The sequence below is a fragment of the Hippopotamus amphibius genome, chromosome 4 (assembly GCF_030028045.1).
Source record: "Hippopotamus amphibius kiboko isolate mHipAmp2 chromosome 4, mHipAmp2.hap2, whole genome shotgun sequence".
Lineage (NCBI taxonomy): Eukaryota > Metazoa > Chordata > Mammalia > Artiodactyla > Hippopotamidae > Hippopotamus > Hippopotamus amphibius.
This window is the reverse complement of record NC_080189.1, coordinates 23,845,660-23,869,341: the sequence shown is the minus strand read 5'-3', so window position 1 is coordinate 23,869,341 and position 23,682 is coordinate 23,845,660. Positions and strand designations below refer to the sequence as shown.

The 23,682-nt window shown below is 37.9% G+C and overlaps 1 protein-coding gene and 1 non-coding gene across 5 annotated transcripts in view; both read left to right on the top strand.

Annotated features, from left to right (window-relative positions):
- Nucleotides 1–23,682, top strand: part of AHCYL2 (adenosylhomocysteinase like 2) — a 170,275-nt gene that overhangs the window by 34,345 nt on the left and 112,248 nt on the right. The gene's annotated exons all lie outside the window — the stretch shown is intronic.
- TRNAG-CCC (transfer RNA glycine (anticodon CCC)) lies at nucleotides 10,157–10,229 on the top strand. The gene has a single exon. It is a non-coding gene; the product is annotated as a tRNA-Gly (tRNA).

Genomic DNA, 23,682 nt, shown 5'->3' with positions numbered 1-23,682 from the left:
ACAGGATATACAGATTAGCTATTTTGGAGATGGAACAATTTCTAGTGTTGATAAGATTTGGGGTATGACCTTGGTAGCGGTTAACTGAGGTAAAATGGAGGAGAACATCATTAGAAATAAGATAAAGGAACTTGAAGGCCAAGGTCTTAATGGGCCACCCATGCATTATTGAAATCACCCAGTGTTGCAGAACTTCTAAGTTGTCTACTCAATGTCCAGTTTCTACTTCTTCTGTATTAACAGAACCCTGGGCAATGTGCACTGGAAAAACTATACTACTTGGAATTAGAGTCAGCTTGGTTTAAGACACTAACCCCCAATAACAATGGCTTATATGCACATGGGTTTGTTTTCTCATAAAATATGCTGTCTTTGTGCATATAAAATCATCGTTTCACATCTTTTACAGCATTTGTGGTATTTATTACATTCTGAGTAAGTTATGTACATGATTTATTAATTCTACTCAACTGTAACCCTCAGAATGTATGTACTACGAGGATGAGTCAAAAATTATCCACACGCTGGTGATATTAAAACTTCCGTTAAAACTACAGCTGGAGTGTGGATAATTTTTGACTCACTCTCGTAAATTTAATTTAAAAAGAAATACAGAGATAAGCATTATAAGGTTGGTGTGGTAGCTTCCTAAAGATTAGGGACCCAGACTTTTATCATTTTGTTCCATCATCCTTAGTATGTTGCTTCCATCCTTAGGGACACTTTTATGGTTCAAGATGACTGTTGGAGCTCAAGGCATGGTTTCTAAATTATATAACCAGGAAGAAAGAGGTTGGGCAAAAGGGGGAAAAAAAAGAGGACTTTTCCAGGAGTCCCACCTAACAACTTCCACTTACCTATTATCTAATAAACCCAGGATAGTGGTGGAATTTAGGATGACTAGGGTGAGAGAGAGGAATTTAGTAGGTGGCAGTAACTAGGAGGGGAAGAGATGACATAGTTGAATGGCATGACCTTAAAGGAGCTGCTTTTTATTGATACAAGAGAGTACAGTCATGTTCTGGCAGAGTATGGCAAGTGCAGAGCTTCTGAGGGGGGAGTATCCCAGGCAATTTTAAGGAATAGCAAGGAGGCCAGTGTAGCTGGAGTGGAGAAAGAGAGGGGAAGTTGTAGAGATGAGGCCAGCAGATAAGGAAGACAGATCATATGGTGGTTTTTTTGTTTTGTTTTGTTTTGTTTAACAAATTTATTTATTTATTTATTGGCTGCCTTTGATCTTCGTTGCTGCCTATGGGCTTTCTCTAGTTGCAGCGACTGTGGGCTACTCATTGTTGCAGTGCGCAAGCTTCTCATTGTGGTGGCTTCTCTTGTTGTAGAGTGCAGGCTCTAGGTGTATGGGCTTCCGTAGTTGTGGCACATGGGCTCAGTAGTTGTGGCTCGCAGGCTCTAAAGCTCAGGCTCAGTAGTTGTAGCTTACGGGCTTAGTTGCTCTGCAGCATGTGGGATCTTCCCAGACCAGGGATCAAGCCTGTGTCCCCTGCATTGGCAGGTGGATTCTTAACTACTGTGCCACCAGGGAAGTCCCAGATCATATATTTTTTTAATTAACTAATTGGTTTATTGGCTGAGTTGGGTCTTTTGTTGCTGTGCGTGGGCTTTCTCTAGTTGCGGAGAGCTGGGGCCACTCTTCATTGGGGTGCACGGGCTTCTCGTTGCGATGTCTTCTCTTGTTGTGGAGTACAGGCTCTAGGTGCACGGGGCCTCAGTAGTTGTGGCATGTGAGGTCAATAGTTGTGGTTCACGGGCTCTAGAGCTCAGGCTCAGTAGTTGTAGCACACAGGGTTAAGTTGCTCTGCGGCATGTGGGATCTTCCCCAACCAGGGTTCAAACCCACATCCCCTGCATTGGCAGGCAGATTCCCAACCACTGCGCCACCAGGGAAGTCGCCAGATCATATGGTTTTAACATGCCATATTAAGGATTTTAGGCTTTGGCTTTTGCTCTGAGATAGGAAACCATTGGAAGGTTTGGAGCAGAGGGACATGATCTGACTTAAGTTTTAACAGGATCATTCTGGCTGCAAAGTTGAGAATAGACTGAAGGGGGTCAGGGGTGGTAGCAAGGAGACCAGTTGGGAGGTCATTGTGGTAACCAGATGAGAGATGATAATAGTTTGGACCAGATGATACTTGTGAAAATGGGAGAATTGGTTAGATTCTGCATGTATTTTGAAGGTAGAGCGAAAAGGGAATACAAATGAATTTAATGAGTGTTTGAAAGAAAGAGGGGAGTTAAGGATGACTTCAAAGCCACTGGCTGATTGTATTGGTACAGTGACTTACTGTAGGTGTGGTCAGTATCTTCCTGTTTCAGTATATCCCTGTATCCTTTTCTTCCTTCTCAATGCACATTTAACTGGCTTTCAGTGCATTCATTCACTGTTTTGCTCAACAAACGAATGTCTGTGGAGCAAATACAAAGTGTTCCAGCATTTATCCGTTAGGTTTCTTTGGTTGCAAATTGACTTAGGCAAAAAAGGAAAGGGGTGGGGGTGGGGGGAGGATATTATAAGGATAATAGGGATAACTCACAGAATCAGAGGAGGTGCTAAAGAATCATACCTTGAAAGAGCCCTGAACGAAAGTGTCATCTCACAGAGATCTAGATAGCATAATGGACATAATATTTTTTATCAGGGTAAGTCTATCTGGATATATCACTCATATCATTGAGTATCTAATTTAAGAATGATTCTGAGTTAGATGCTGGGGTAGAAATGGTGCACGGGGAGGCATCCAAAGCTGAATAAGATATAGTACATACATGCAGAGAGTTATAATAGAGTAGTATTAATAAATCATATAATAACTTACTCAAATTAGAATGTAATCAATACCATAAATACTATAAAAGATGTGAAACAAAGATGATTTTATTTTATATTAAAAAGAATAGCATAGTTTTCATTTTAGATATAAACAGGTTTTAAAAGAAAGAAGCAAAACAAAATGTTGAAGAGAAACTTTTTTTTCTTTTTTCCTTTTTCAGCCATGCAGTGTGGTTTGTGGGATCTTAGTTCCCAACCAGGAAAGGGCACTGAAAGTACCAAGTCCTAACCATTAGGCAACCAGGGAACTCCTGAAGAGAAACTTTTTTGTTCACTAGTACAACATGAAAATATTATTTATGTTGTGAAGACATAATAAAATATGATATATCCATAGAATAATATTAATATTCTATATAATAATATTCAGCCATCAGAAACTTTGTTGCACAAGTAAACTTAATAAGAAAGGGAAATAACCATTATGCTCTAAGTGAAAACAAAAAATTGGTTGTAAAGTCATATGAACAGAAAATATCAATTTAATTAAAAATACCAATTTAGTTCAAAGGGAGGGAAGGAAGGGAGAGAGAAAATGTGTTTTTGTGTGTGTGTGTGTGTACACATGCACGCACAAGGAAACCAGCCCTCCAGTTGATTAAGTTCACTTTAGTCTTAGATTTGAACGTAGTATGGCTAATACATCGGAGGTGGGGTGAAGATAGTGTTAAAGGCAAACAGAATAGTCAAGGCTGTTGTCGTGTTATCTAAGTAAGAGGATAAGGGCCTGACCTAAGACAGGAAATAGAGAAGAGGAACTGTAATGAGATATAGTAAGATGATAGAAGTGATGGAATTTGGTGACATTTGTGTGTTGAGGTGAATGCTCTGTGTTCTGAGAGGAAGGTAAGTTTTTAGTCTTGTATGATTGGATGAATGGTAGTACCACTTCCTATTTATTTCACAGTCCTTACAACGTGGGAGAAAAAGCACTGGAAGTACCAAATTATCTATTTTAAGAAAAAAACTTGATAAAGGGAAATGCCTAGAGAAAGTGAAACTGAGAAATAATTTCTTTTGAAGACTTTTTAGAGAGACTTGCTATTTCAATCTACTCTCCTTTTACTGTAAGCTCTAATTTAAATTAGTAATTACCAAGTCGCAGTTGTGGGATGATTTTTAAATCTCTATGCTATTTTGAGGATCTTGTTTAGGGTCTATCAGCTAGATCCTAAAGAAGTTCAGCTTGACAGAGTATTGTGGTATATAATCAGGTGAAAAGATCTATGTATTAAAAAGCTATAACTTTGAAGGAGGCATTAGGGAGTTTTGGTAGGGTTTATGCTTCTTTGGAGACAGCATTATTACCGGGCTTCAGTATTTCATTTGTTTAAATAGACAAAAAAGAGCTTGAATATTGCTTGGAGGACTGAATTTCTGTTTTGGTAGGATGTTCTAGCTTTTTGAAAATAAATAGACCTCTCTTTTTTAATAGCATTATTGACATAAAATTTTATACCATAAAGTTCATTCAAGATGTACAATTCAGTATTTCTGTATATTTACAGAGTTGTGTGACCATCACCATAATCTACTTCTAGAACATTTTCTGTATCCCCAAAAGAAACCTTGTAGTTGTCATTCCCTACTCCTCCCATTCCACCCCCCCCACCCCCCCACCCCAGGCCATCTCCAGGCAACCACTAATTTATTTTCTGTCTCTATAGATTTGCCAGTTCTGGACACTTCATGTAAATGGGATCATTACAATACAAGTAGACCACAACTTTTAAAGTATTTCCCTTTCTAAATGAATTTTTGTGTTCCATATTTTTAGAGGTCACTTTAAAGTTTATAATGTTTATAGCTGTATCTTGTGTGATAAATTTGCTTGATTCTTAATTTATATTTGTATCCTATCATTTAATACAGTGCTTTGTACATAGTATATATCAAATAATTTGTAGTATTACATGGATTTTTTTATGGATATTAAAAGATACTCTTTGTTGATGTTGTCCTAGTGTCTCAATTTCATTTATTGTTTCTTATTTCCGTTTTCTCCCCTGACTACTCACTTTCTAGCTGAATAGTGTTTCTACTTACACTACTGATGGAAAGTTTTTTACTGAGCCCCTCTTTATTCCTGCAGATTCATGTAATTATACAGTACTTGATAGAAGTCAAAAGTTTACTGAGGAGAAGATGAAGCCCATTAGGAGACTATTAGGTGTATCTTAATACTTCATTTTTCAGTTCTAGAGCTTTCCTCAGTGTATAATCTGGGTCACCTTGATTAAAGGATTCTGCCTTCCAAATGTAATGTCAGTTGTGTTTAGAACTGCTTGAATTGTGTCCTCTTCCATTAACCACTAGAGCACAAAGAGTTTCAGACAGAATAGTAAAGTATATACATTCCTTTAGTTAGTATCTTTTTCTTTTTTTTTTTTTAAATATTATTTGTTTATTTGGCTGTGCTGGGTCTTAGTTGTGGCACATGAGATTTTCATTGCGGGGTACGGGATCTTTGTTATGGTGTGCAGGATCTTTAGTTGCAGCATGCAGGATCTAGTTCCCTGACCAGGGATCGAACCCGGGCCCCCTACATTGGGAATGCAGAATCTTAACCACTAGGCCACCAGAGAAGTCCCAGTTAGAATCTTCTCAGGGCAAATAACCTTGGGTCTGTGAATGCTTTGTCCTGTCCTGTGATAAAAGGCAGAAAATTTTTTTTTCTTTTTTCTCTTTTTGAATTTTGTTTCCTGTGACCTTTGTTTTTGTTTCTGTTTTTGTTTTCCCTGTTTATATGCTTTTCATTTCACAGAAGGCGGAAAGGGCACTAAAGATTCTTACTCAAATGCTGGATAGAATATAATAAATGTTATTCTAAATCCAATAGCTGAGCTTGTGGGAAAAAAAATTAAGGAAAATCCTCAGGGGAAAAAGTGAAGAGGGTATTTAAAACCAAAGTGGTAGGTAGATAAGCTAAAGCTATGGCTGCCCTAGGTAAATAAGAGGTTTCAGTTTTAATAGCCATACAGGAACAGGGGACTTTCCTGCCTCCCTCGATAAAGCTGGTTCCTCAAAAGGTTGCCATATTGTTGAAAAGTTGATGTAGAACAAAATCTCTCCAGTGACACAGATATCAAGGAAGTTTATCCACACTGCATGAGCTCTAGGTAAAAAAAAAAATTTGAGGATTTGTTACCATGATCTCCTGTTGTAACTTTAGTTTAGAGCCGGGGTCTCCAATCCCCAGGCTGTGGACTGGTACTGGTCCGTGGCCTGTTAGGAACCCAGCTGCACAGCAGGAGGTGAGCAGCAGGGCAGCGACGGAAGCTTCGTCTGTATTTATAGCTGCTCCCCATTGCTCACATTACCACCTGAGCTCCGCCTCCTGTCAGATCAGCGGTGCCATTAGATTCTCATAGGAGCTCGAACCCTACTGTGAATTGCACATGCGAGGGATCTAGGCTGCGTGCTCCTTATGAGAATCTAATGCCTGATGATCTGAGGTGGAGCTGAGGCAATGATGCTAGTGCTGGGGAGTGGCTGTAAATAGAGATTATCGTTAGCAGAGAGGTTTGACTGCACAGCAACCATAATAAATCATTTGCTTGCAGACTCATATCAAAACCCTATCAGTAAGTGGCAAGTGAAAACAAGCTCAGGGCTCCCACTGATTCTGCGTTATGGCGAGTTGTATAATTATTTCATTATATATTACAATGTAATAATAATAGAAATAAAGTACACAATAAATGTAATGTGTTTGAATCATCCCGAAACCATCCGCTGTTCCTCTGTCCGTGGAAAAATTGTCTTCCATGAAACCAATCCCTGGTGCCAAAAATGTTGGGGACCGCTGGTTTAGAGTGTCCCTCTTTCTCTGCAGTTGAGGGCACCCAAAGCCAAGAAATTAACATTAAAAAGTAGTCCTGAATTAGAGACAGTCCCTTGGCATCAGAATGAAGCAAATGCAAAACTTCTCTATAGGAGTATCTTCAGGGTAGACCACACAGGATTCCCACAGCTGAAGGTGTCCTAAAGATATTTTTTGAAAAATGGAACTTTAAAAACTATAATTGTTGAAATTTAAAATCCAATGGACAATGTCAATGGTAGAATGGATAAATTGTGGTATATTCATGCAATGGAATACTGTAAAGCAATGGAAATGAGTAAATTGCTGGTGTGCACAAGATCATGGTTGAATAATGATAATGTTGAATGAAGGCAGCCGACACAAGAGAGTACATACTATATGATTTCATTCATACAAAGCTGAAAACCCTAACATATGGTGTTAGAAGTCATGATAATAATCTCTGAGAAAGAAGTAAGGGATAGTGATTAGGGAAGTAAGGGGGAGGTTTCTAGGGTGCTGGTATGGTAACATTATATTTCTTGACCTTGGTGATAGAGTTACATGGTTGTTTCACTTTGTGATAATTTATTGATTTGTATACTTGTTCAATCTAAAAGAAAACAGGAATAAAAAATGTGACGAATATCATAGAAAAGACAGGACAAATAAAAAGCACAGTGAAAGATGGCAGAAATAAATCCAAATGCATCAGTAATCCTACTAAAGTACATGAATTACACTTACCAGTTAAAAGACAGATTGTCTGTTATATCATGTTTCCAAGATGGCTGACATGTGTGCCATCCTCCCACCTACAGGTGGAGTTTATTCCTCCATTCAGCTTGAATCTGGGCTGGCTTTAGTGACTTGTTTGACCAATAGAATGTGCCGCAAGAGGGACTTTCAAGGCTAGGTCATGAGAAGCTTTGCAGCTTCCATCAAGCCTTTTTGAACATTCTTTTTTGGAATGTTCTCCCATGAAACAATCAATCTGGGGACCTAGCTGTCATGCTGTGAGAAGCCCAAGCCAGATGGAGAGGCCCAGCTGGACTCCCGGCCAACAGCCAGCATCAGCTGCCAGCCATGTGAGTGAGTGAAGGAATCATCTTGGACATTCCAGTCCCAGCAGACATCATATGGAGAAAAACCCAGACGCCAGGCATACAGATCCAGTCCAGCCATTAGAAGACACCCTACCTGAGACCCCAGATGTCGTGGAGCAGACACAAACCGTCCCTACTGTACCCAGTCTGAATTCCTGAACCTCAGAATTATGAACATAATAAAATAGTTGTTTTATGCCAGTAACCTTTGGGTAGTTTGTTTCTAGCAATAGATAATTGAAATAGGATTTGGTACCTAGATGTGAGGTGCTGCTATAACCTAAAGTATGGATTGGTTTTGGGACTTGGTGGTGGGTAGAAGCTGGAGGGACCTTGAGGAGACTTAGTGAAGGCATGCAACACAGAAAAGTATTACTGGAGGCTGGTTAAAAGGGAACCTTTGTTATGTGGTGATGGTGATAAAAGGTTAACACTGTCACATGTGGAAGAAAGAAAATGTATCTAATGATTTTATTTTATCTAAAGAGCTTTCTAGGCAGAATGATGAAAAGTGTTAACTAGCTTCTTCTATCTGCCTATAAGGTAAAAATATACAGATGAATGAGCTAAAAAATGAACTATTCAGTTTTGAAGCAGAACTTAGAGGGGAAATGTTTCTAACCCAGGATCTATTATATTAGGAAATAAAATTTTTTCTCATCCCTAGTTGCTCCAGATAGCCAGTGACATCTAAAGAAATGGCTTCAGAGCAAAGATAAAATTCAACATGCTGCCAATAAACCATGACCTCAAAGTAAATATCTCAAGGATGCAACTGTAAATCCCTTTGCTAAGACTTCAGAAAGATTTAAGGCAGTGCCTCATAGAACCTTTCAGCTAGATAAAAAGATGTCTAAAGATCTTAAGGGAATACCTCCTAGACACTCTTAGTTAAGCAGTAGGGCTTCTAAGGATTTTAAGGGTGTTTTCTTACAGTAGCCTACACAGAAATTAAAATAGAGAAAGTGGGTATGGCTCTGTTTACTGGAGTGAACTTTCTATAAGATTCATAGGAAATCTACAAGATTCTTAATAAATTGTGCCTACTAATTGTAGCAGCTTCAGCATGGAGTGAATGAACAGAGACAATAAAAAATAAAAATAGGCCTTTGGACTTCCCAACCATCTACAGGCAGGAAGCAGGCTGAGAAGTCTACTCCACTGCAAATATTAACCGTCTCTTAGGTAAAAGGAAGGATAACTCAGGGTGAAGCCAGGAGTTTTGAAGAATCACTCTCAGGGAGTAGGGCTGGACTGTAACCAAGAAACTGGTGATATTTGTCTGATTAAATTTCAGAATTGCTGTGGAAAAAAATAACTGCTATGTATCTCCTGTTCCTTCCCCCTTTTTTTCATATTTTGAGTGAGTGTTTATTGTGGTTATCCTGAGTCAGTCTCACTATTGTACATTTGTATGTTGGGTGTGTGGGAGCAGATAATTTGTCTCTTTATTCAGATCAAGAGGAATTATACTCCAGTAGCTGTACCTGAGGAACTGCATCTGAGGAACCTCAATCACACCTGGACCTGAATTAGATATCAAGATTCTGGACATCAAGCTGATGCCATAATCAGATGAGACTTTTGGAGGTCTTAGGAGAGGGTGAGTGTATCTTGCATGTGGGAGGGACTTGTTGGGGCCAGAGGGTGGTTTGTGGTAGCTTTGTCTCCAAAGTGGCCATTGTCGATTTCTTCCCTTCTTGCCATTCAGAGGTGGAGTCTATCTCTCTCCTCCCCTTGAATCTGGGCTGTGTTTAGTGGCTTGCTCAGCCAATTGAATGGGACTCCTGAGGCCAGGTCATAAGAAGCCTTGTAGCTTCTGCCTATGTATGCCTCTTGGAATACGTGCTCTCAGACCCCAGCCATCGTGCTGTCAGAAACCCAAGTCAAATGGAGAGGACACAGTAGGCACTGGTTGATAGTCCCAGTGAGCTACCAGCAAACAGCCAGCATCAGCTGTCAGCATGTGAGTGTGTGACGGAACCATGTTGGACAGTCCAGCCCTAGCAAACATCACCTGGAGAGAAGAACTGAGGTTCCAGACAAATAGCTTCTCTTGAGATATCCCAGCTATCTTCATCCATTCAAATCATCCTTCCCATCTGAGGTCCCAGACGTTGTGGATCAGAGACACGCTGTGTCTGCTGTGCCCTACCTGAATTTCTGGCCCACAGAATCATGAGAATAATAAATGATCATTGTTTAGCACTGTTTGGGGGTAGGTTGTTGTTGTTGTTGTTTTTTAATGCAGCAGTAGATAATTGGAACATTGTCAGATTAAATAGAAATAATCCAGCTCTATGCAGTTTATGAGAGGCATACCTAATAAAACATAAGGAATCAGAGAGATTGAAAGTAAAGGCATGGAAAAACATTCTAGAAGAAAGCTGGGGGATTTCCCTGGTGGTCCAGTGGTTAAGACTCTGCACTCCCAATGCAGGGGGCCTGGGTTCGATCCCTGGTCAGGGAACTAGATCCCGCACACTGCAGCAAAGATCCTGCGTGCCTAAACTAAGACCTGACACAGCCAAATAAATATTTTAAAAATATATATATAAAATAAGGGAAAGCTGGTATAGCAGAGTAATAATAGGCAAAATTAACTTGAAGGCAAAGATTATTATTATAGTTAAAAAATCATCACAAAAAATTATGAAAGGAATAATTAACCAGGAAGCTGTAATAATTCCAAATCAGTATGCATTCTATACTATGGCCTCAAAATATATGTAGATAGACTACAGATAGAATACAAAATATATAGATAGAATATAGGAAGAATATATACAGGTACAATTTTAAGAAAAAGATAAATCTACAAAGCAGGAAATTTTAACATCTTTTTCAATAATTGATGGTCAGACAGACAAAAAATTTGAGAAGAGTTGAACAAACAACTAACAAGTTTGATTTGGTGGGCTTGTACAGAGCCCTGCACCTAATGCATGAGAATATACTTTCTTTTTAAGTAGTTTTTAAAAAATTGAATCCATACTGAATTCATAAAGCAAGTTTCCATGAAACCAGTGAATGGTATTATACAAACTCTGTGCTCTTACTCATTTCAGTTGATTGAAATTAAACCAAAAAATGATCAAAATAACTTTATTTATTTGAAAATTTAAAAGCATGCTCTAAGTAACTCATCGGTCAAAGAAGAAATAATAATAATAATAGAATAATAATAATAGAAATAATAAATTATTCTAAATTATATTCTAAATTATTCTATTATTCTAAATAATAATAATAGAAATTAGAAATAAAACTGACTTACCAAAACTGACTCAGGAAGGAATAAAAACCTGAATAAACCTATAACCATTAAACATATTGAATTGTAAATAAAAATTAACCCAATAGAAAAGATATAATTGATACGCAATAAACTGCATGTACTTAAAGTGTACAATTTGAAAAGTTTCGACATAGGTATTCAACTATGAAACTGTCATCACAATTAAGAATATATCCATCACCCCTAAAGTCTTCTGCCCCTTCCCACCACCTACCCTCATCCCTAGTTAATCACGGATCTGTTTTATGTTACAATAGATGTAATCATGCAATATATACTCTTTTTTGGGAATGGGGGACATTATGCATCATTTACTTGACATCATTATTTTGAGATTCATTCATGTTGTTAGTGGTCAAAGGCTCATTCCTTTTCATTGCTTGGTAGTATTCCATTGTATGGCTAGACCACACTTTGTTTTTCACCTGTTGACAGACATTTGGGTTATTTCCAGCTTGGGGCTATTATAAATAATGGTTCTGTGAACACTTGTGTAGAAGTGTTTGTAGACATATGCTTTCATTCCTCTTTGTTAAATATCTAGGAGTGTAATAGTTGGATCATGTATGTGTATACGTATGTTTAAGAAACTGCCAAACTGTTTTCCAAAGTGGTTTTGCCATTTTTCATTCTTACTGGCAGTATAGGGGATTTTGAGTTCCTCCACATCTTTCTCAACATTTGGTACCAGAAGTCTTTATTTTTAGCCATTCTAATAAGTGTGTATAGCATATAGTTGAGATTTGCTTTACTAATTCATTTGACAGTCTGTTTTTCAGTTGACTTTTTTTGAACCATTTATATTTAAAGTGATTTTTTATATGGTTGGATTTAAATCTACCATCTTGTTATTTGTTTTCTATTTGTCCCAACTGTCCTAGTTCCATTTTTTCTTTTTGTCTATCTTATTTTGGATTAATTAATTATTTTTTATCATTCTCTTTTATTCCTTTGTTGGCTACTTTTTGTTTTGTGTTGTTTTAATGGTTACTTTAAATCTGACTGGTAGGACTTCCTAGGTGGTGCAGTAGTAAAGAATCCGCCTGCCAATGCAGGGGACATGGGTTTGAGCCCTGCCCTGGGAAGATTCCGTATGCCACGGAGCAACTAATCCCGTGTGCCACAATTATTGAGCCTGTGCTCTAGAGCCCGTGAGCCACAACTACTGAGCCCATGTGCCACAACTATTGAAGCCCACATGCCTAGGGCCTGTGCTCCACAACAAGAGAAGCCACTACAATGAGGAGCCTGTGCACCACAGTGAAGAGTAGCCCCCGCTCAAGCAACTAGAGAAAGCCTGTGTACAACGGCGAAGACCCAACACAGCCAATAAATAAATAAATAAAATTTTTTTTTTAATAAATGAAAATAAATCTGACTGGTAGTATACAGTTTGCCTTTAAATGATCTTATACCACCTCACCTACAGTATAAAAAGTTTACAATAAACCAAAAAAAAAGTGTACAATAGTTCTTAGACAATAGAAGAAATACTCTTCCTTTCTTCCCTTTAAGCCTTTATGCTATTTTTGTCATACATTTTCTCCTTTTATCATGAACCCCATGCCATCTCATATCAACAGTAAACTATCTTAGAAAGAAATTTAATAAGAAAAAAACCTTGTATAAGTACTCATGTAGTTATTCTTTCTGGTACCCTTCATTCCTTTGTGCAGACTGAGATTTTCATGAGGTATAGTCTTTCTGCTTAAAAAAGTAATCTATATATTTCTACATAGTTTTTTGAATACAGAATACATGTATAATAACTTTTAATCCCCTTGTCTGCTAATTCTTACAATTGTGTCAATTCTGTGTTGGTTTCAGCTGATTGATTTTTCTCCTTTTGTGTCATATCTTTCTGATTCTTTGCATGTCTGGTAAACTTGCTTAGATTCTAGACATTGTGAATTTTACCTTGTTGGGTACTGAGTCTTTTTCTTTGTTTTGTATCACAGTTAAGTTATTGATACAGTTTGACCCTTTATGGTCTTGCTTTTAAGATTTGTTAGGTGGATCCAGAGCAGTTTTCCATGTAGAGTAATTATTCTCTAAGGCCCTTCTGAATACTCTACCCGGTGCTCTGTAAATTATGGGGTTTTCCATTTTGGGTGGTAGGAACAGGCATTATTCCTATTCTCTTTGAGTGCTGGTTAGTGTTCCGTCTAATCCTTTGAATGGTTCGCTACATGCAATCACTGATCAGTAGTCTGCTGCATACTTGAGGGTATACTGAACACATATCTCCAGTGGTTTCTCTGTACAGCCCTCGCTTTTCCAGCACCCTGTCCTGCCAAGTCTTAGCTCCATCTCCTCAACTGAGATAGTCTGCTGGGCTCTACCTGGGTCCTTGCTCCCTGATCTATGCCCTGAATATAGTCACAGGGCAGTAAGTTGAGGCATTCATAGAACTCACTTCACTTGTTTCCTGTCTCTCAGGCATCACTGTCCTTCATTCATTGTCTAATGAGCAGTGTCTTCAAAACCATTGTTTCATATATTTTGTCCTTTTGTTTGTTTTTTGAAGCAGGTATGTAAATCCTTTACATGTTACCCCATATTGGCTGGAAAGTATTTTCTGTACTTTTTAATGTACTTAAAATGTTTTGTGATAAACCAAACACGTATATTTGTCAAAGGTAAGGTAGTGATTAGAATTTTCCAGACTTGGGTTAAACTTCACTTTCTTCTCAAACATTTCAGGAGACTAAGTTTTATATTTCAGGTGTTTTTTAGATAATTCCTTTTGCTTTGATTCTAGTAGCATTCACTGGTTATCTTTAAAACAGAGATTTATTATGTTCTATGACTTTATGAATAGAGCAATACTTCTTGTACTACAGGCCCCAAGACCTGAACTCATACCACTATCTTGTTTCCTATTAGCTTCCAAATAGCATCAGGTGGTCATTTTTTGCTTTAAAACCAGTCTACTAATCTGGTCTAATTTGATCTTGTGACCTCAGGGAAGAAACCTCCCACAAGTAGAATAAAGAGACACCCTGAGGCTTTAAAAAACAAAATGGAGATCCAAATATTAAAACCATTTAAAAATCTTTAAACCTTTTCACAATGGAGTCATTAAAAAGAATAAAAGAGAAAAGAAAAAAAAAAAGCACTGTCCTCTAGCCTAGGTAATGAATTATTTAATTTGTTTTTTTTTTTTTTTTTTTTTTTTTTTGGCGCACGGGCTTAGTTGCTCCGTGGCATGTGGGATCTTCCTGGAGCAGGGATCGAACCCGTGTCCTCTGCATTGGCAGGCGGATTCTCAACCACTGCGCCACCTAGGAAGCCCAGAATTATTTAATTTGAATATTACTTTATTATAAATAATTTATTTGCAAGATTTCCTGCTGTAGGAAGACTGTGTTCTAGCTGAGTAGTTTAAAGGAATTGATAAGGCCATGAATTCTGTTGGTGGACATAATAAAGAAAAATAAGGGCTTGGGGGTGATTTTGAGTAGAGAGTGAATCTGAAGTTAGGATGAGAGGGCTTGCCAGTCTTTTTCAGAGAGGAAGTAGGGTCATCTGACAAAAGTGAGGAATAGGAAAATTCAGCCTCTAGTTGGGATAGAAAAAACTTGGAATATCTGTTTGGAGGGTTGTTCTGTAGCAGTGTGATTCTCACCTTTCTGAGGATGAGGATGAGGAATTCTCTTGGACGATTCTAGATTATCACTTTAATTCTCCTTTTTTTTTTCCTCTATGTTCAATATGCAATTGTTCATTAATTGAAAAGGAGTGGGAATGAAATTTTTTTTTAAAAGAAATTTTTTTCATAGCAGGAAAGTATATCAAGAAATAGAAATTTCAGGGAATTCCCTGGCCATCCAGTGGTTAGGACTCCAAGCTTTCAGTGCTGAGGGCCCAAGTTCAGTCCCTGGTCAGGGAACTAAGATCCCACAAGCCATGTGGCATGGCCAAAAAAAAAAAAAAAAACAGAAGAGAAAAAGAAAATTCAAATCATTAAATTCAAGTCATTAGTTTCTGGAGCCTCCCCCCACCCCCGCCCCCACAAACTGGAGTAATGCGGTTTTTATCAATTTATAGAATTACAGCTCTAGGAAGATGGACAAATTTCAGATTTATTCCACAATATTTTTATAAAGGTGAAATCCAGTTAAAATGCCTTGGAGTATAAAAGATTAGGAGACATGGTTTCAAAGGGTCCGGTGCTGCTCAAGGGTTAGTGAGAGGATGGGACAGCCAACGCTAGGTATTTGCATTTACATGTACGTTTGTAATTATGTCTTTATAGCCAGCATCAGCTGTTTAGGGCTATAGTCTTTTCTTTCTCTGCTATCCATGTCCTCCCTGATATATGTATGTATATAGCCTTCTTCATGCATGTATTGTATGTCTGTTTGTATTTACAGCTACCATCAGCTGTGTTGAAGGGTGCATTCTTTTCTTTCCCATCTGTGGCTTCCTTGAGTCATTTCTTCAAGAGCTAACCCAACTTTGTTGAACTGAATTAAACTTCAGGTTTTAGTTAGAGGAATTGGGGAGAGATCAGTGCATAGAGTTCCTAATGGAGAATCCACACGGCAAGGAAATGAACAGCTCTCTGTGTCCTGAGATGACCAGCTTTCCTACCCTGACCAGGAAGCATGTTTTGCCAAAGTCTTCCCATGGTGTCAGGGAACTGGGATTGAGGACTCTAACTTTGACAAGTCTTAATGAAAAGGAAAAAGGATTAACAAAAGAAAAGAATTTAGGTCCTTGGACTAAGTGCTAACCTCCCTCCAAAGGGAAATGTTCTTCCTGATCTTATAGAATCCATGTGGTTAAGATTCTTAATATCTTTTTATAATTATGAGCAGTAATCCTCTCTCTCTTTAAACCAGGACATCCCCCTCCATAAATTTTAAAGTTTAAGGGTATCAAACCAACTAGTTTTGGAGCAGTGTTCCTTTGTAGGGTACAAATAAAAGAATTGAGGCTATGCAGCATAAAATGTAATGTAAGGTGATGTAGTGACAGGCATAATCAGAGTTCTGTGTGTTCTAGTGCAGTAGTTCTCAAACTTTTGGTCTCAGGACCCCTTTACACTCTTAAAATGTGAGGATCCCAAAGAGCTTTTGAGTAAGAGGGTTATATCCATCAATATTTACTGTATTAGGTATTAAAGCTAAGAAATTTATTTATTTAATGCAACAATAATACATCATGTTACTATTTATTTGAAACTGAGAAGTTTAAAAAATATTTATATATTTTATTTGAAAAACAATCAGCACATTACATGTTAACATAAATAACATTTTCATGAAGGAGACTTCCCTGGCAGTCCAGTGGTTACAATTCTGCACTTCCGCTGCAGGGGGTGCAGGTTGATCCCTGGTCAGGGAACTAAGATCCCATGTGCCATGTGCCATAGCCAAAAAAGACCCCAATAACTATATTTTCCAAAACAAAAAAACATTTAGTGGGAAGAAAGGCATTGTTTTATATTTTTGCAAATCTCTTTGATATCCAGCATCATTAAAAACAGCTTGGGACTTCCCTGGTGTCACAGTGGTTAAGAATTCGCCAGCCATTGCAGGGAATGTGGGTTCAAGCCCTGGTCCGGGAAGATCCCACTTGCTGCGGAGCATCTAAGCCTGTGTGCCACAACTATTGAGCTTGTGCTCTAGAGCCTGTAAGCCAGAAGGACTGAGCCTGCGTGCCACAGCTACTGAAACCTGCGTGCCTAGAGCCTGTGCTCTGCAACAAGAGAAACCACCGCAGTGAAAAGCCTGCACACCACCACAAGGAGTAGCCCCCGCTTGCCTCAACTAGAGAAAGCCTGCACGTAGCAACAAAGACCCAGTGCAGCCAAAAAATAAAAATTAAAAAAAAAAAAACCCAGCTTGAATTTTATATCTGCTTTTGCGTTTGATCTGATATATTTCCACACATCATGTATCCTCTGGAAAACTCTGCTATACACTTATGAGATGATGAGAGCAAAAAAGGAAAATATCATCTTAGTATTACCACAAAAATACTTCTGATCATAGGCACCTCCTAAAAGTGCCTCACTACCGCCATGGGGTTCTGGACCACTCTTCCCAAACTGTTTATGTATAGGATAAAAAGCACAAGAGTTATCACCATTGGATAAAGCAAAATTTTGCATGTGTTTAATCAGTACTGGCTGTTTAACTTAACAATTAAGCAGTATCACAGCCAGACTCCAGAATTGAAGTGGGTGGTATAGCCAAAACCTCCAAGCGTTGAACTGGGAGTCAATCCCAGTTCATGTGCTTTTTTTTTTTTTTTCTTTTTTTTTTTTTTTTTTATTATTATTTTATTTTATTTTTTTGGGGGGTACACCAGGTTCAATCAACTGTTTTTATACACATATCCCCATATTCCCTCCCTTCCTTGACGCCCCCCCCTCGATTCCCCCCCACCCTCCCTGCCCCAGTCCTCTAAGGCATCTTCCATCCTCGAGTTGGACTCCCTTTGTTATACAACAACTTCCCACTGACTATTTTACAGTTGGTAGTATATATATGTCTGTACTACTCTCCCGCTTCTTCTCAGTTTCCCCTTCACCCCCCGCCCCCTCCCATACCTCGAGTTCTCCAGTCCATTCCCTGTATCTGCTTCCCTGTTCTTGTCACTGAGTTCATCAGTACCATTTTTAGATTCCGTATATGTGAGTTAGCATACAATATTTGTCTTTCTCTTTCTGACTTACTTCACTCTGTATGACAGATTGTAGTTCTATCCACCTCATTACATATAGCTCCATCTCATCCCTTTTTATAGCTGAGTAATATTCCATTGTATATATATGCCACATCTTCTGTATCCATTCATTTGTTGATGGGCATTTAGGTTGCTTCCATGTCCTGGCTATTGTAAAGAGTGCTGCAATAAACATTATGGTACAAGTTTCTTTTGGGGTTATGGTTTTCTTTGGGTATATGCCCAGGAGTGGGATTACTGGATCATATGGTAGTTCTATTTGTAGTTTTTTAAGGAACCTCCAAATTGTTTTCCATAGTGGCTGTACCAACTTACAGTCCCACCAACAGTGCAGGAGAGTTCCCTTTTCTCCACACCCTCTCCAACATTTGTTGTTTCCAGACTTTGTGATGATGGCCATTCTGATTGGTGTGAGGTGATACCTCATTGTGGCTTTGACTTGCATTTCTCTGATGATGAGTGATGTTGAGCATCTTTTCATGTGTTTGTTGGCCATCTGTATGTCTTCTTTGGAGAAATGTCTATTTAGGTCTTCTGCCCATTTGTGGATTGGGTTATTTGCTTTTTTGGTATGAAGCTGCATGAGCTGCTTGTATATTTTGGAGGTTAATCCTTTGTCCGTTGTTTCATAGGCAATTATTTTTTCCCATTCTGAGGGTTGCCTTTTAGTCTTGTTTATGGTTTCTTTCTCTGTGCAAAAGCTTTTAAGTTTCATGAGGTCCCATTCGTTTATTCTTGATTTTATTTCCATGATTCTAGGAGGTGGGTCAAAAAGGATGTTGCTTTGATGTATGTCAAAGAGTGTTCTGCCTATGTTCATGTGCTTTTTAAAAGTAGTTGTTGTTCAGTGTTTTTGTGTGCTGTTCTTCAGCCATATCCCTGGGGAAGAACCAAAGAATTTGAGAGATAAAAATGACCTTTAAAAATAATCTAGTCATAGAATTTTAGACTTTCAGAATTGAAAAGTACCTGAGAGGTCATCTAATCTAATCCTTAAGCTTTAAAATAATTGTAAGTAGTACTTGTGATGTACAGTCTAAGTGCTTTATATACAGTCAGTTTCTCATGTTATTTTGATCATTTACTGTTTCTTTTTTTTTAATAATTTCTTTTTTTTAAATTAATTAATTTATTTTTATTTATTGGCTGTGTTGGGCTTTCTGTAGTTGTGGAGAGCGGGGGCTACTCTTCATTGTGGTGTGCAGGTTTCTCATTGAGGTGGCTTCTTTTTGTTGAGGAACATGGGCTCTAGGCGCACGGGCTTCAGTAGTTGCAGAGCATGGGCTCATTAGTTGTGGTTCACAGGCTCTAGAGCCCAAGCTCAGCAGTTGTGGCGCACAAGCTTAGTTGCTCCACGTGGCATGTGGAATCTTTCCAGACCAGGGCTCGAACCCATGTCCCCTGCATTGGCAGGCGTATTCTTAACCACTGTGCCACCGGGGAAGTCCTCTCTTTCTTTCTTTTGTGATTTTTTCTTGTAGAAACTGAGTCACTTGTAGAGTTTCCTTGAGTCTGAATTTTGCTGATTGCATCTCTGTGGTGCCTTTTAGCATGTTCCTTTCCCCTCTGCATTTCCTGTAAATTGGTACTTAAATTTAGAAGTTTGCTCAGACTTCTTTAAGAGTGGTTAAGTACTTCCATCAGGAGATACTGTCACTCTTTTTGTGATGTCAGTAGCTGTTAATGATCTTTGCTTATTACATCTATTAAATCATTAAGCACTGCAGAATGGTAATATTCTAATCTATTATTCTTTATTTATTAGATGAAATACTTCTATAAAGAGAAACTCTCCCTTATCTACTGTTTGATTACCCAGTGGTATAGTTCATATAAGAAAGTCAGGATGAGGGCTTCCTAGGTGGTGCAGTGGTTAAGAATCCGCCTGCCAATGCAGGGGACACGGGTTTGATCCCTGATCCAGGAAGATCCCACATGCCGTGGAGCAACTAAGCCCGTGCGCCACAACTATTGAGCCTGTGCTTTAGAGCCTGTGAGCCACAACTGTTGAGCCCATGTGCTGCAACTACTGAAGCCCACGTGCCTAGAGCCCGTGCTCCACAACAAGAGAAGCCATGGCAATGAGGAGCCTGTGCACCACAATGAAGAGTAGCCCCCACTCACTGCAACTAAAGAAAGCCCGAGCACAGCAAAAAAAGACCCAACACGGCCAATAAAATAAATAAATAAATAAATTTATTAAAAAAAAGAAAGTCAGGATGAATGCTTGATTCTTTCTTTCTATTTATCAATTTTCAGAATAATGAATTGACTCACTAGCGTTCGCCAGTGGTGACCAGCTAGGGTTTTTTGTTTTGTTTTGTTTTTGGAATCATTATGAATGCCTAGATTTAAACATTTTTTAGTATGCTTCAATCCATTGCTATTATTATTATACATTATTCCTTACCTAGTAGTTTTACATATCTGTTTTTCTAATAGATTAAGCTTGAAGATGAGGACATGTCTTAGTTACCTTTGTGTTCCTGGTGCCTAGCACATGGCTTTCAACAAATGTTTGTTAAAAGAATGAATGAATGAATGAATGAATGAATGTTCTGAGCAACATTTTATTTTATTTTATTTTATTTTATTTTTTTTATTATTATTTTATTTTATTTTTTTGGGGGGTACACCAGGTTCAATCAACTGTTTTTATACACATATCCCCATATTCCCTCCCTTCCTTGACGCCCCCCCCTCGGTTCCCCCCCACCCTCCCTGCCCCAGTCCTCTAAGGCTGAGCAACATTTTAAAATATGAGTTCATTTTAGAGACATGACAGAGGAACAGTGTCAAGTATGGCTTCCCTGCTTGATCTGAGGAAAGGTAATACAACGGTAAAAAATATTCTAATGAATGTGAAAGGATTTTTTTTAAAAAGTAAATGCGATTTAATTGCTATTTGTTGAAAGACGTGGAGTTGTTTACTCCATTATTTCCAGTGAGTCTCTTCATTGTATTTTTGTTCAAAGAAATAAATCAGAATCTTTGTTTTTACTTCTCTTGCTGTAAGATAAATAAAAGCATCCTCTCCCACCCCCCAACCCATTCTTTTCTCCCTTAATATAAAGGGCAAAGAACATTTACATCCTCATCAAGCACACATTCTGCAGTTTATCCATTTATTTTATAAAACCCTAAAAAAATTGCAGGACAGTAATGCAGAACTAACTTTAAGTACCCACTGTATGCTAGGCACTGTTCTGAGAGCTTTTACATTGGAATATATATTACCACAACCTTATTAAGTAGGAAGGGTTATTATCATTCTCACATTTTATAGATGAAGTAATGGAAGCATAGAGATTAAGTAACTTGCCCAGGAAGGATTCAAATCATGTATTCTTTCTCCAGAGCCTGTGCTGTTAAATTACCTTTAGGGACTTAACCACAGACTTTTGCAGGATGGGAGGCTGCTCATAAAAGAATTTTATGGTCATGTGGTAAAATTATTAATTTAGTGTCACAAAATCTGTCATTTTATAATGATAAATAATTATGGCTAAGCCAGGTTTTTTTTAATGAAACTTTATTCCTAGAAAAGTCGATCTTAATTTTTTTCTGTAGGTCATCATTTCATAGGTGGTATTAAAGCAAATAAGTATGAACAAGTTCTTATTATCCTCTGTTTTATTATAAAAAAATTAGATTCATGGAAGTTGGAAATCTTAAACATCTTTAAGAGGAACAGTACTTGTGACATTTGTTTGCCATCACTTTCCCTTTGATTAGGGAAAGTGATTTTGTTTTGTGTGATTACTAACGGGTTCATAGCATACTACTTGAGCCCTGAAGAGGCAGTTGTCCTAGTTTCTTCATCTCTCCTTGCTTCCATCGTTACTATGAATTTATGCATGAGAAAAAGAAAATAACTCACAGGTACTATAATAATCAGTAATTGTCACAACTAAGGCTGTAACATGTATAATAGAATCCAATGGTTGTGCAAAATTCCTGGCTGACTGGCCGTATGTCACTCCTTTCTCTCCCACTCAATAAGTAAAATTGAATGTAATATGAGGATGAAAGTGGCATTAATCAAGAAAACTTTGAACTTTATTTATAAAAGTATTAAGTATTATTACTAGTAAGTTATCTGGGACACAGTTTTACAACTTAAATAATACATATATATTTATTTTTTGGCTGCATCAGAGGAGCACGTGGGATCTTTGTTGCAGCATGTGGGCTCCAGAGCATATGGGCTCAGTAGTTGTGACACAAGGGCTTAGTTGCCCTGAGACATGTGGGATCCTAGTTCCCTGACCAGGGATCAAACCCTCATCCCCTGCATTGGAAGGTGGATTCTTAGCCACTGTACCACCAGTGAAGTCTCCATAGCTTTACAACTTGACTTCTAGATCAAGAAAGATTACCCTCTTTTTCCCCCATGGTATATGATCCTTTTAATGTATCGTTGAATTTGGTTTGCTAATATTCTGTTGAGGTCTTTTACATGTATGCACATCAGTGATGTTGGCCTGTAATTTTCTTTTTGTGTGGGTGATATCTTTGTCTGGTTTTGGTATCAGGATATGCTGGTGTTGTAGAATGAGTTCAGAAGCATTTCTTCCTCTACAGTTTTTGGGAATAATTTGAGAATAGTGTTAATTCTTCTCTGTTTGGTAGAATTTACCTGTGAAGCTGTCTGGTCTTGGACTTTTGTTTGTTGTGAGGTTTTTTTTTTTTTTTATTACTGATTCAGTGTCATTACTGGTAGTTGATCTGTTCATATTTTCTATTTCTTCCTTGATTCAGTCTTGGGAGATTGTATATTTTTAGAAATTTGTCCTTTCTTCTAGATTGTCCATTTTATTGGCATATAATTGTTTGTGGTAATCCCTTTTGTAGTTCTGTGGTGTTGGTTGTAACTTCTTTTTCATTTCTGATTAATTTATTTGGGCTTTCTCTCTTTTTTTCTCCGTGTGTCTGACTAAAGCTTTATCAATTTGTTTATCTTTTCAAAGAACCAGCTCTTAGTTTCACTGATCTTTTCTATTGTTTTGTTTTGTTTTGTTTTGTTTTAGTCTCTATTTCATTTATTTCTGCTTTGATCTTTTTTCTTTCTTTCCTTCTACTAACTTTGGTTTTTGTTTTTCTTTCTTTCTTTTTTTTTTTCTCTTTCTTTGGCTGTGTGGCTTGCAGGATCTCAGTTTCCCCGATCAGGGATTGAACCAAGGGCCATGTCAGTGAAAGCCTGGAATCCTAACCACTAGACAACCAGGGAACTCCCTGTTTTTCTTTATCTAATTCTTTTAGGTGGAAAGTTAAGGTTGTTTGAAATTTTTCTTGTTCCCTAAGGTAGGCTTCTATTGCTATGAACTTCCTTCTTAGAACTTATTTTTCTGTGTCTTATAGAGTTTAAATTGTTTTCATTTGCCTCCAGCTTTTTTTTTTTTAATTTCTTCTTTGATTTCTCCAATGACCTATTGGTTGTTTAGTAGTATATTGTTTAGCCTCCACAGATCTGTGTTTTTTGCGTTGTTTTCTTGTAGTTGATTTCTAGTCTCATGGCATTGTCAGAAAGATCTTGATGTGATTTCAGTCTTCTTAAATTTGCTGAGACTTGCTTTGTGGCTTAGTATGTGATCAGCCTGCAGAATGTCCCACGTGACTGGAAATGATTGTGTATTCTGCTGCTTTTGGATGGAATGTTCTTTGTATATCTGTTGAGTCCATCTGATTGTATATCTGTTGAATCCATTAGATCTAATATGTTGGAGAAACATTACCCTTGAAACATGTTGCTTAACCACCTTTTTTCAAATTGATATGGCAGAGACATCTAGTAGCATTCTTTTCTCTTTTTGAAACTTTCATTTGGGAAGCTCAGTTGTAATGGTTGAGAAAAAGGAAGTTTTAGAAAAGGAAATCAAGAAATAACAATTCTAAATTTATTTTAATAATATGTTACTCATTTCCC